Raw genomic sequence first — 14804 nt, 5'->3', positions numbered from 1 at the left:
TACTCCGCAGTCACTAACATTTATAGCACAGCCTAGTTGCCGGACACTTTCAAGCCTAAGCTTCTGTAACTTCCACTCTTGTAAACATTACCATAGCATGGCGAATAAGCTTTATGACCAGTAAAAGTATGAAAGCACTCCGATAGCACTCAATAAAGGCTCACGCACTTCAGTGTTGAAATGGAGTGTCAGTAATTGCGACGTAAAAGTGAGCAGAAGTTCCCAGATAATTAAAGGTAATTTAGAGGTTGTCAGCACAGCTAAATTTTGCATAACACTTGTAAGCAAAATAATGCGCTATTCTTGGCACCTGTTTGTTTGCCTTGTTCAAATGCATAAGCCTGCCCTCGTACGGGTTATGCAAAATGCAGCACTTAAAATATATATATGTGAAAACTGTCCTGCAACTTCTGCGCGCAACCTCTCCTGAGACCGCAACTTCCCCAGATAGAGTAGAAGCCAAAAAACAGGTAGGATCAAAGTCCACAGAAACCATAGCCCCCAGCAAAACTACTTATGTTGAACATGCAGTATAGTTTATCACCCTTGCAGATGATGACTTAGCTTCCAACGGTAGGCAGTCTACCGACAGCACCGTTACTCTGGCTAAATCCGGAATGTCAACAACAGGTGTGAGATCATTCTGTTCGCTAAAGTGGGGTTCCAGGACTTGTAAATGATACACGCAATTATGGAGCAGTGAACAGTTTCATTTCTATGGCTGTGTATATATACTCGGATACTATATCTCGGAGGAATATTCGTATTAGAGTTATCCTGGCCTATACAAACAAAAAGCAGTTAGCGTTCAACAAAAACACGGCACTAGCCAGCGAACTTCAACTGCTGATTGGTGGGCTGACCTGCAGAGCACAAAACGATAACATTGCGTCATTTTGCAACAATAAATTATTGTGGCATGTAGGGTATGAAAGACCTTTTCACTTAAAAGAAAACATTGTTTCTATGCTTCAAACAATGGTGCTATGCTCAGAGGCTGACAATGTAGTGACGCATCTGCACTCAAGCTTTTATGATGCTAGGAATAATTTCTTGTCACTTAAATGTTCAAAATCCAACTCAAGTAAGGTTGGCACAACAACGAACTGTAATGTTACATGAATTTACATAACGAGGTAGTAAGGCAACAGCAACCAAAACCTACACCTTACCATCGTAAGCGAAAAAAGCGAGAGTTTCGGAACCCGGTACAGTGGAATATATTGTCACGCTATGTGCAGTGCTCAGCGAATAAAGAAGAAAACTGGAGGGTATGGCTGCCGACAGTCATTGCACCACCGCTGGGCGGACATTGAGCTGGTGCAGTGTGGTATAAGATCAAATTTTACAGTCATTTATGCATCGTGAGGGGATTGAAATGCGAGAGCCTCTTTAATCCACCCTAATCTTCCTTAATCTACCTCGGTTTATCTTAATGCACCTTAATTCACACTAAATCATTGCAATCTACCTTAACCCACGTTAATACACTTTATGCAACCATTATCCTGCTTAATCTACCTTATTCCATATTATTCCATCGTTATCTACACCTATGTCCCTTAATCCACTTTAGCCTACTGTAGTCCATTTTACCACATTATTCTATTTCCATTCACTTTTCTCCACCTTAATCCGCGTTAATTCACCTTCATTCCCTTCATCTCCATTCACTTTGCTCCACCTCAAGTCACCTCACTCTAACTTGTTCTAGCTTTAATCATGACATACAAATGTACGAGACGCTGCTTATGACCTTTCGTGCCACTCGCTGCGGACAACGCCGGCTTTTCTGCCTCATGGGTCATATAACGCGTTTGCATTAAAAGCGAACTTTTGAGATGAATTGAGGTTTAATATGGTGCCCAAGCTAAGGGGCTTTAGCTCAAGCAAACACCTAGCGCTCTCCGATGGCGCAAAAGCACTGTGGGGTTCGAGCATTGTATTTCACTTGTAGAGAACTTTATACGCCGCGAACAATGTGACAGTGATAACGCTACACTATCAGAAATAAACAGAGAACGCGTCGAGCTTTAGCTGTGGCCCAACGCGGATGCCACCTATTTAAATACATATAAAATGCTGAAACAGGTTTATTAGATAACAGTGGGCCGATTTTAATGAAATCAGTTGCATTTGAGGAAAGAAGTTATATTCTGGTTATCCTTTGGAGCAAAGTTTTTATTCAAGGCTAGATATTTTTAAAAGAAATTTTCAGGAATGGATAAGCTTGAAAAAAATACAAGCAAGAAGTTCATAAATTTGTAGCGCTGCACCTAAAACAGATATTGTGGTTTTGTGAGCTGCATCTAGCAGATAATCCAAAGTGGAGAAATATGAGACGTAATGTTATATCTTACGTGAACTTGTTACAATGTTTACAAGAAATTTGAAAAAGTGAGACTCACGCAATAATGGTACAAATGGGAGCCATCTATTGTACATCAATTTTGTGCGCTTTAGGTTTAATATTAGATACAAATGACAGAATTGCGATATGACTTTTCATTGCTCAATTGGAGTTGTAAACTTCATGGTTTTCATTGCTGAGAATTTTCAATTTAAGAAAATTTTGGGAAACAAATTGAAATAAATCGAAGATTTGCAACCAAAAGTCACTAAATTGTAAGTTTTTCTTTCAAATTCTGGAAGCCGCCTAAAATTTGGTGGAGTGATTACCGAGTGAAACGATTTCTCCTTCCCCATGTATTTAGATAAAAGCCAGTATTAATCACGTTTTATTGCGACATGTCACAGATAGTCTAAACAGAAAGAAAAACTTCCGTTGAATTCCCAGGTCCATAGGCTTGCTTTGTCGCCGATCACGACGCATGTAGAAATTGCCGACTTTGGTGCATCCAATATACTTGTATATTGCATGACCATTTAACATGTAACGACGGACACGGGTAGTAAATAACAAACCGACCGCCGTACTGCGCTTACGGAGACGGCAGTCCGGCGACACCGGCAGCTACAGAGCTGAACAAAACGGTACACGTGCTGTACCAAACGAACACGGGACATTCTTTTCAATGTTCCTCTGTCTTGTGGTCACGTGTTGGCGTATTAGGCCCAGAAACAGGATTGGATTGGATTGAAATGAACTTTCGCGCAATGAACGGCGGGCAGCACGGAGATCTGAGTACGTGCACAGCATGAGCCGACAACGCCGAGACACTCGCAAACCACGATTTGGTCACTCCAGACCTGAAGGTACAGTTCTGTCGTGCCCTCTGAAACCACAAATACGACAGTAGCAAGTGGGAGCACTGCTTCAAACTGCAGATCTAAGGACACTCATTGTCTGTCTCTCAGCAGAAGAAATGAAGTGAACGTATCAACATTGTGGCCTTAGCGGGGCACGGTGGTGGGGCGGAGTGCAATGGTCAGCAGCCGTGAGTGTCGTGGGTTTGATGTTCTGTTATGAAACTTGCGTTATGCTTTACCTTTCCATGAAACACTGAAAGGTTCTCATGCTGCTCTTGAGCAGCGTGTCCTCTAAGCGGATTGTGACCTATTCATAGAGGGAGGGACATCTCTTCTTGGTTTACAATTATAGGAAAAATAATTTTGCTATTACTGTTGCTCTCCGTTTATTGAAAATTTTCAGAACAATCGAATATGATGTTCCGGGTTGTTCATTTTGAAAGTTGGAACAGTTACTTTGCTAGTTTTTCAGCAAGAGAGCTGCGTATAAAGCTTCTGCTAAGCCAGTGGTAGATTAATCTTGTTTGGCCACCTATCAGTAGCTACGGAAGCAGCTGTTTCAGGTGGGTGTAACGAATTTTACGGTGCAGTACAAATTGTTTAGAGTAGTGTTCTAAAAAGCATCCCATATGAAGTTTCCTTTTATGATCTCCAGAAAGAATGGCATCACTGCGTACATAGCCGAGGACACAGACAACCTTGGCACATTACTCTCTGAGATCAATAAATGACTTTTTGGGGATCTCTGTGTTGGAACAGTTTTGATCAAGCTTGTAGCACAAATATATAACACGAACTTCAGGTGAATTCTCTAGAAAGACCACAGAAAGGAATAAAATACCCTTTTTGCACAAGTATAGTGAGTAAAGCACAATATGCAGCTGGATTAAAATATGCATTACCGAAACAATAAATTAAAGAGGAGAATGTGTGACAGCCTTCCCAATTTCTTTCGTATTTACTAACACATCCCAAAATACTGGGCTGTTTACGAAAACGAGAATATTATACATTTCTTTTTTATTTTGTTCCAGATTGTGACATTCGAAACAGGTCCGGGTGTGCCTACCCCCCGTGTAAGTTTGATGAATCTTCATTAATTCTGGCTACATAGAGGAAATAACCGCGCTCGGTGAGAGAAGTTCAAGCACGTCAGTATTGATATAGATTTTACTAGCCGCAGTGCATCATTTGAAACCAATGAACTGGGAGAGCCTACTGTACCAATGTAGGTTCGTGTAGCATGTAGAGTGTATAAGGAAATTGGGCTTTTTTATTTCTGCCAAGAGATTTGTGGTTTTATGAGGCCGCATGGTTGAAGTTTAGTAATTTACGAAGCTAAAGGGTTCCCCTACACGATATGAAGGATGAATCTGCTGTTTCTTAAATCACCGCTAATAGAAACAGCGAAATCTGCACATGGCTCGTCTTAAAAGAGGTAGTCTATGTGCATCTAAAAGTGCTGGTCATGTTATTGACGCGCAAATAATGTTTCTTCTTTTTGCCAGTGACTGAGTCACTGCTTTGTGCCTATTACAAATGTATCACTCGGCGTAAAACCTGCTTGCCGCCATCATTGTGATTGTACTGCTGCTCAATTTTGTCAAGACAAGCACGCCCAAATCAGTACCAAACTGCCCTAATTTTCAATATTTTTCTGTGTTCGCCTTGACTAGAACACAACGTAACCGTTTTAAAAATATTGACGAAGACGAAGTGCCTTTCAGGCAGAACACCGAGTCTTCCAGCTCTACTTAATTTGTGGATTTTTTTAGACTTTGCCAGTGAACTGCTATTTCCTCCTTAACTGCGATGGAGATGGAGTCTCACGCGCGTCCGCCGGACTCGGCAGTGCCCGCGACGGCTGCCTCCAGGAAGCGCAACGGCACCGAGAGCGACACTGACAACGACGACACCATGCAGTACTATGTCAGCGGTGAAGATTCTTGTGACGACGCCTTCGAGCTGGTGCGGAGTCGTAAAGCAAAACGAAGGTTTCTCAGCGCATCCTCGAATTCGAGTGAGTCCACCGTGAGATCTTCGCGGAATACCGAGGAGCTCACCATCCTGTTCACGCCAGTTCTCGCTACTGACAACCTGAGACGCCTCAACAGGCAAGCCGTGTCTTCACATCTAGAGGCACTGGTTCCGCATGAAATCAAAGACATCAGAGTGAACACCCGTAAGAACGTCCTAGCAATTGACGTAGAACACGCGGCTGCGTTGGATTCCTTGCGCAATGTCACGGAACTTGACGGGATGAAAGTCCGCCCTCATATTTCGCTGGGCAAACAAATCAGTAGTGGCGTAATTTACGATGTTGATGAGACCATTGCCGACTCCGATCTGTCGATCTTAATCAAGCCAGCTACAAAAAACACCATCATCACAAACGCGTTTCGTCTCGGCACGTCACGGTGTGCCAAAATCATATTTAAAGGCGAATCCCTACCATCGCATGTAAAAGTGGGCCACTTCCGACACGCAGTTCGCCCCTTCATACCAAAACCGCTGCAGTGCTGGAAGTGCATGAAGTTTGGGCATGTGAGTAGTGTGTGCAAGAACACTACCGTCTGTTCTCGCTGCACTGGGCCCCACACCACTAACACGGGCGAAGCCAGTGTGCTGAAGTGCACAAACTGCAGCGGCCCTCACGATGCCTCCTCGAAGGAATGCCCGTTAGTTCGCAAGGAAATGGCAATATTGAGGAAAATGGTTAGAGACCACTCGTCTCACCGAGAAGCAGCAACATCTATTAGGCGGCGACGATCGCGTCGCCGACGTCGATCACGAACCTCCAAAGCCTCTGCAGAGCGCCAACCACGTACACTGCCACCCACTCTTCCGCCCAGGCCAAACGCAGTCAGCTCAAAGGACAAAGATGCAACGAACAGCCCTGCTGCTGACGCGTGGCCTGCACTCCCGAGGCTACATGCTCCTACTGAGCGAAATCAGACGTCTACAGCAAGGGACACTTCGACTGTTCCTGAAAAACTGACGGACCAAGATCAACAAATTGTTGTCATGATCAGCTCTCTGGTGAGTGCTATTCGTGTTCTTCTGGACAAGATACAGACACCAACAGCTCGAAGTGCGTTGCAAGTGCTGGATGCCATCAATCCGGTTCTAGCGAGCCTTCAGAAGTCCAGTGCTTGAGGACTTCTACAGCAGAACCATGGCTCATCGACAGCAAAAGCGATCGTTCCGGGATGATGTGAGAAGTGCCTCCATACTCCAATGGAATGCGAGAGGCCTAAGGTCACGTATTTCGGATTTTCGACAGTTCGTGTTTGACTACCACTTTCCTATACTGGTGATCTGTGAACCGAACTTATCAGCCTCCATAAGACTATCAGGATATGAACCTTTTGTTTCAACAACGTGTGCCCGTAGTAGTAAGGTTCTGGTTTATATTCGCAAGGACCTAACGTATTTTTCGCAACCCGTAGCGCCACACGACGGTAACCAATACGTCTGTGTTAATGTGAAAAAGAAGAGGCTGTCTTTTACTATTATTGGCGTCTACCTATCCCCAACAAGTCAGTTTGACAGCAAAAGACTAGAAGATATTATGGCTACTACTCCCGGTCCTTGGATAATAACAGGGGACTTCAACGCTCACCACCATATATGGGGAAGCTCCAGGATAAATTCGAGGGGCAGGTCACTAATATCCTTTGCATCAGGCCACAACCTGTGTCTTCTAAATGACGGAAGTCCGACATTTCTGCGAGGAACAACGTACAGGAGCTGCCTTGACTTGACTTTGGTGCCACATTGCCTGACTTCGAGCGTGCAGTGGTTCACTGATATTGAAACCCATGGAAGTGATCATATTCCGACCTATGTGAGAATCAATGGTCTAGACGCCGCATTACCGGATGTATCTCGTCAAATCGATTGGTCAGTCTTTCAAGATCGAGTAGAGGACACCTGCAAGAAACATATCGCACGCAGATTAGAAGACATAATTGCAGACGCAATGCAAGATTGCACGCGTTGCTTCACACATTCGAAAAAGCGTACAGAGGATGACATTGAATTGGAAAGGCTTCGTACAATACGCCGCCGTGCTGAAAGGAGGTACAGGCGCACAAAGTCAATTCTTGACCTCAGAGAAGCTCGGCGCATGCAAAAGAAGATAAGACGCCGAATGGATAAGCCAGCGGATCAAAGATGGAAATGCTTTTGCGAGTCACTTGACCCCCGCAAGCCATTGTCCCGTGTGTGGCGTACCCTACGGGGTCTTTGCTCAAGACCCCAGCAACGACACCCTTTTAACGCCCTCGCTCTCTATCAAAACCGCCGCGAGATAGACGTTGCAGAGGAATTTTGCGCGCAAATCGCCGGCGGCACAGTTTTAGTCCCTGACATGGCTTTAAGCGACATCCCCGGTCCACGAGATACCAGCATGGAGGCTCCATTCTCTATGGAAGAATTAGAAGCTGCTATGGCGCTCTGTAGGTGTTCGTCTTCACCAGGGCCCGATGGCATAACATATACTGCTTTGCGCCACCTAGGCCGAGAAGCACGAAGAGAACTCCTCAGCCTTTTTAATAGTTCATGGCAAGATGGTGTCGTCCCACAGGAGTGGAAACGCAGCCGCCTGGTACCGCTACTAAAAGCAGGAAAGTCGCCGCTCGAACTGGCATCGTATCGGCCTATAGCACTTGCAAGCTGCGTCGGGAAACTCATGGAACGCATGATCCTCATGCGTCTTGAATGGTACTTAGAACACCACAAGATTTACCCTGATTCTATGGCGGGGTTTCGACGAGGCCGTTCATCGATTGACAGCGTCATCGATTTAGTGTCATCTGTAGAACAGCAAAAATCTTGGAAACGATTATCAGTACCGCTCTTTCTGGACGTGAAAGGCGCTTACGACGTTTCCCATCAACCCATTCTAGACGCACTTTTGACAATTGAACTAGGAGGGCGAGTATATCGATGGATCAGAAACTACTTGACACAAAGGTCCATGTTCGTACGTACGGAAGATGGTCCCACTACCGACCACTACACATGCCGAGGAGTTCCCCAAGGTGGGGTTCTAAGCCCTATTCTTTTCAACCTCGCGCTTCTTGGGCTGGCCGAATCCCTACCGGAAACAGTGAGTGTCTCAATCTACGCCGACGACATCTGCATCTGGTCATCAGCGGTCACTCGTCTGCAGGTTCGCGCAAGGCTACAGAAAGCAGCAACACAGGCATCTCACTATCTTCACACACAAGGCCTTACCATCTCTACAGAAGAATGTGCGTTAGTCGCTTTCACACGAAAACCAATGTCTCATTATCCAGTATGCATTAATGGCCAGCCTATCTCCTACAAGAGAAATCATCGGTTTTTGGGTGTCATTGTGGACCGGGACCTCTCTTGGAGCCCTCATGTTGCCCACTTGAAGAAGAAGCTCACATCTATTGTTCATGTCTTCAAGTTTATCGCCGGGAAAACATGGGGATCCTTAGTGGGCTCCATGCTACAGTTATACAGAGCACTTTTCATCGGATTGCTACGTTACAGTTCTCCCGTGCTTGCTAAAACATGCAAGTCAAATCTTCGAGAACTACAGAGCGTGCAAGCACAGGCACTACGTGTTTGCCTAGGACTTCCGCGGAGCGCCTCAACAGCAGGAACCATTATAATGGCTCGAGACCATTCGATCGCGACGTACATTAGCATCGACACGCTTAGGGCCCATGTTCGTCATGTTTCACGCATGCAATCAAGCTCTCTTGCCTGCCTGCCAGAACGACGACCACAGGCGTCCTTCTCCAACGAGGTCAGCATGCATCGTGCCTGTCTACCATCGGGCTTCACACCCTCAGCACGTTCAACCTCAGCTTTGTGGTGTTTAGAACAACCTCAAGTGCGTCTCACGGTTCCAGCGATAAGGAAGAAGACCGACCTGCCTACCTTGGCCCTGAAGCAAGCAGCTCTGGATTGTTTGAACACTTTCTACTTTGACCGAGTCCACATATATACGGATGGCTCTTCCACTCAGACCAGCTCCACCGGCGCAGTGGTTATACCATCACGATCAATTAGCGTCCGATACAAGATTTCTCATATGACAACATCCACCGCATCGGAGCTTGTTGCCCTCCGAGGTGCCGTTGATTACATTAACAACCAACCCGCTAATCGGTGGGCAATATTCTGCGATTCGAAGGCGGCCTTACAATGTCTTCTGTCATCTCTTCGTCGCGGGTCGTGTGAACAACTAGTGTCGGAGATACGAGAAATGCACCATCGTATGATAGCGAAAGGACACGACGTCGTGTTTCAGTGGCTGCCTGGCCACTGCGGTATCTCCGGCAACGACCTCGCTGACGAAGCTGCCAGGAAAGCACACGAAGGAGCAACCCTTGTTTCTGTACCTTTATCGCGGACCGACGCAGCCCAACACCTAAGCAAGGTAGCACACCGTATGACATTAGAGAAGTGGCACACACCTGAATTCACCCAACAACGATTGCATTCCCTCGACCCCTCTATGCAACTGCGGCTGTTACCAGGGCTTCTGCGAAATGAAGAAACAATGCTGTGCCGCTTACGCTTGGGCGTCGCATTCACCAATGCATATACGGTTTTGATTGGAATGACTGATAGCACCGACTGTAATGCCTGTGGTGCCGAGGAAACTATAGAACATCTACTGTGCTACTGCCCATCTTTTCAAAACGAAAGACATGACCTCTGCACAGCTCTCAATCAGCTAGATAGAACACCGTTCACCTTGAAGAAGATCTTGGGACCATGGCCTCGCATATCGCAGCTACAAAAGGCCACAAAAGCTCTGCTGCGATATTTGAAGGCTACTGGTTTGAGTCAGCGTTTGTGATCCGAACTGAGTGACCGAACGATATACCCAGTAGACTTTCTCTTCTTCTTTTAATCTTTCCGTCCCCTTTTCCCTTTCCCCAGTGTAGGGTAGCCAACCGGGCTCAGTCCTGGTTAACCTCACTACCTTTCCTTTATCATTTGCTCTCTCTCTCTTGACGCTAGATTTACCAAGTTTCGTATATGTTTAGCAACCATTTATATCAATTAGGTACTGATGACATTTTGAGTCACGTGACATAAAATTAGCGACATTTTATCGTCTTCAAAGATATGGAAGTTTATTCGAAAAAGACACTCAAGAACCGACCTTATTATTCAAAAGCTCCAGGTAGGTGGTCAGATATGGATATACGCGGCGTGGGCTCTGTGACCATGATGAAGGAAAGGTTTTCTTCATTGGTGGTCTCCACACTGTGCTACTATTCATGGTGGCTTTTACAGGATTCACAGTCTGCTAACAAACAGTATGGTTTTTAATGCTTTACGAAACCAGCTTGAATGACTGTTAACCATCCTGGTTCTGCGCTTTCACTAAAAATGTTTGATTGATGGGAATATTGAAGTGGTGCAGCGGGAGAATTTACCTAACACCTATTGAATTAAATTTGCGTTGAGATTTAGAACACGCCAGGGCAATATTAGGATAGATCGACAGCAGAAAGGCGTAGATAATAGAGCCGTTGATCGTTCACTGAAATCTAATGCCTTTTAAACGAATCAATAGAGCACCCAGCTTTCAGGTAGCCCAAAGACTGAAGCACAACATTTGACCTGCATAAAGCTCACGTAATTCTCATCACCGCTTTAACATAAGACCAAGTGAGGGTCGCAAAATTTTATTCTCTTTCAGTAGTGTTGAAAACTTCGAAATAATCGGAGCCATGTGTATTGGGGTCATAGGAGGACCAGATAACTCGTGCTTTTTCTAATAATGCTGCATCTGGAAGGTAGCAATACGAATGTAAACGCTTCATTTCAGGTGTCACCTTTCGTTTTTATGTAAGTATATTAGTAGAGAGAAAGCCGACATGCACACTGATAGTAAATTGCATATCTATCACTTTCCCACATGGACCCTATAGACAAACGTGAAGCGTTTTGAGAAATATGGATAAACCCCTTCCGCATGGGCAGGGTAGCAAACCATAGGTGCCTCTGATTAACCTCTGCTCCATTTATACAACGGCGTTCGAAAACGCTTCAGTTTGTTAAACTTTACTCTAAATGTGTAGCAAGACCTTCAGTGGCTTCATAGCAAAGTCTATTGGAAGCTTAGCTACTTCTTGCCAAACTTTAGAGAATAACTGCGAAAAATTGTGGCAACGCGGCTAGAGGGTGACATCGGGTGGAGGTGCTTGTTTACGATACGAAACAAAATACGACATATTCTTATATTGCACATAACACCCTCAAATGCAATGAAGCACAAGCCACCAAGACAAGAATACGTGGGCTAGGATTAGCAAGCTACCATCCATCTACAAGGATTGCTGCCAGATTAGAGAGCACCACATGGCAAGGCCAGGATATTAAAAAAGATCAACAAATATGACGGCAGGGATTATACCTCCAGCAGTGACCCACGCAACCACCAGTCGAGGATCTCCGACATGTGACCACAAGCGCTGGATAAAGAAACTAAAAAGAGTTGCCACTTTTCACCACTGATACAGCAAGAAGAAATTGAGCCAACTTTATTGTAGTAAAGAGGGCACCACCCGGACATAGTTCGAGAAACGAATTTGGACCCTAATGCATGGGACCGCTTTTCTCAAAGACACATTTCTCAAAACAGTTGTGAACGTCGTGCAAAGAGAAGACGCAGAATTCCAACTAAAATCTCGTGTGCTGCTACCGTACGAGAACATCGCGATCTTTATGGAAGGTATGACTCGCCTGTTCAGCTTCGCTGGCACCAAGAAATGTCGCAAGAAAATCAGGTTTACTTCCTCATGCGGGTCATGAAATAAGAACTTCTCACCGGATTGACAGAGAACTCATCAAATACCATCGCTCACTTTCTTTCGGGGGCCACTATGAGCGAAGAAGGTGCTTGAGCAACGGCGCAGATAATGACTGCCGGGTGCTGGAGCGAAGCTGAACTGAAGATAAAGCATGCCGCCCCGACGACCTGCGCAAGACACTTTGATGAGTAGGACCAAGCCGCTCCGCAAGGTGATCCCTGAGTGACAGCCTCGTGCTGTCTCAGTTACAGACATCATGCTTGCAGAGGTGCAAGAGTCGTTATAAGCTCCGGAACCACCGCAGCCTCTGCCCGTGGGGACGACGTGCACTGTAATATCTCGCCCTCATGCTTTCTTTCTCCACATCTGCGCCATAACGTCATGACTCCGCCGTCGCGTTAACCTCCGTGATGCCACGTTGTGGCCTAACTGCAATGTCGGATCAAAATCGACAGATCTGAGCGGGCTACACGTCACCGATAGAGTAGATAGAGGAGTCCAGTACGCTGTCAGCAGTAGACAATACGCGGCTTTTTAGAAAGTACATGGTACCAGGAGGCAGCCTAAATTCCAGACAGGTGCGGGTCACGGAAGAATGCCAATTAAGAATGGCATAGCAGGAATTGCGCTCCATAACTAAACGTGCCCTAAAACCTCGTAATCCTGCACATTCTTAACTCCTTGTGGGACCTAATCCTGAGCTTGAACTTCGTGAACCGACAAAGCGACGTCGTCGAATAGACTTGAAATCATTATCTATAATACTGCACGGGACTTGCCATTGCACTGGAAATGGCATTTAGTCATCACAGTGTGAATATACTTGACCAATAAACCAGCAGCCACCTGCGCTTCTACGCTTACAGAGACTTCCACCTGCGCCAATCATGTGGGCTTTCGTGTTTCCTTGGCCGAATGGAAGCAAGGCGTTACGAATACGTCAACTCTTATGCGAACCGTGCCAATAATAAAGCTGAATTCAATTACTCCGTCAAAGAGAAGTAATGCTTAGCCATTATTTGGGCATTGGGCAAGTTTCGGCATTACCTCTATGATCGTCCTTTTATCATTATCACTGACCATCACACCCTTTGTTGGCTGCCCCCTATTTGAGATCCACTGGGCCGCCTCGGCCATTGGGCGCTTTGCCTGCAGGATTCGTGACGTGTCCCACGTGACGTTCCGACGCTGATGGTCTCCCCACCGCTCACCTATGGCACCTTATGTGGTTTCTATCTCAGTTTATTGTACAACCACAGCCCCGTTAACACTGACCGCAATTGATAGGCCCTCAGATCAACGCAAGAACGTATCGCTTGTCTTGCTGCTCGACTACTTTGCCGCTCCATCTGTGGTTCCTTCAACGCGGACCTAAGCCGTCAAGCAGGTCATTTTTCCGTATAAAACAATACCCTCAACCACAGCAACCATGTGCATGACAATCTTAAATGGTTTCTGACTATCATCCGTTATATCTGCTCCGCTACCTGCGCGCACTTCCATGCTAATCCTGAAGCCGCCTACCACCGTCATCTTAAAAATGTATACAAGACTGCGCCAACACTATTACTGTCATACAGTATACCGGTTTCTCCAGCAGTACATTCGATCTCGCACCGTCTGTCAACAAAACAAGTTCCCGCCTCAGCGCCCTACTCGCGCACCATAGCCGCTACCATGCCCTGCTCGACCGCTGCTCCACCACGCCGGCATTGACCTCTATGGCCCACTTTGGTACAGCGGCTGTGGAACCCATTGGACTATTGTTCGCATCGACCACTTGATGTGGTACATTGAGACCGTGGCCCTGGCAGCAGGGAGAGTGCGCGAAGTTTATACTTTCATTCTTAGTAATTTTGCCAGCCATTACGGTGCTCCTCGAGAACTAATCGTCGAGGGGGGGGGGGGGGCTTTTCTTCTTGTCAAAAGAAATATAACCCTACCCTCACGAGCGCAGCATCGTTCACCTGAAATTGACCGGGTACCACCCACAAACGAACGGTCTTACGAAGTGGTTCAACCGCACACTCTGCCACAGTTTGATCATGTTATTCTCATCCGACTACAATAATAGGGGCACTATACTCCCGCTCGTTACGTTCGCATGCAATACCGCGATGCAAGGAGCGAACGCATTTTCACTACGTTTTCTTTTGTGTGGGCGTGCGCCTTCGTGTCCGCTGGGTAATATGCTGCCCTATCTAATCAACCCCTCTCAATGCACTACAATTTCAAAAGAAACACTCTACACTAAAGATTGCCGCCATATGGCTCGTTCACTGGCCAACGAGTATCAAGGGCGACAGAAGACATGACACGACAGTCATCAGACCACTCCCACTTCTCTGCCGGTTCCACTGTTTGGCCTGGGATACCACCTCACAGCCCTGACCTTTCTTCTAAAATAGTGGCGCGGTACTTTATTACGGTCGAAGCTACCGGGACGAAGTATTTCGGGGTTGGAGTGGGTTCAAGCTAGGTTTGAAAGCACCGGGCGTGACTTGGGTGGGCCTTGGCATGACACCTTCCGACAAGGGCTGGGCTCAAGCCAAAAAAATCAACCCGTGCGGTGCGGTAGTTTGTGCCATAATATATTCAGAGTGGTCAATCGCATGGTAGGTTGGCAAGAGACATTTCAATGTTGTCACCGTCCAGCGCTTTGGGCGAATCACAAAAGTGTTTTGATGCCGTTCTAAGGACATAAATGGTAACTACAGTGTGGTAATGCTTTGCCTGCTCTGGAGGAATTTCCCCAGCATCGTGTACTTTACTTCAACGTCC

The sequence above is a fragment of the Dermacentor andersoni genome, chromosome 10 (assembly GCF_023375885.2).
Source record: "Dermacentor andersoni chromosome 10, qqDerAnde1_hic_scaffold, whole genome shotgun sequence".
NCBI lineage: Eukaryota > Metazoa > Arthropoda > Arachnida > Ixodida > Ixodidae > Dermacentor > Dermacentor andersoni.
Note: the sequence above shows the minus strand (reverse complement) of the source record.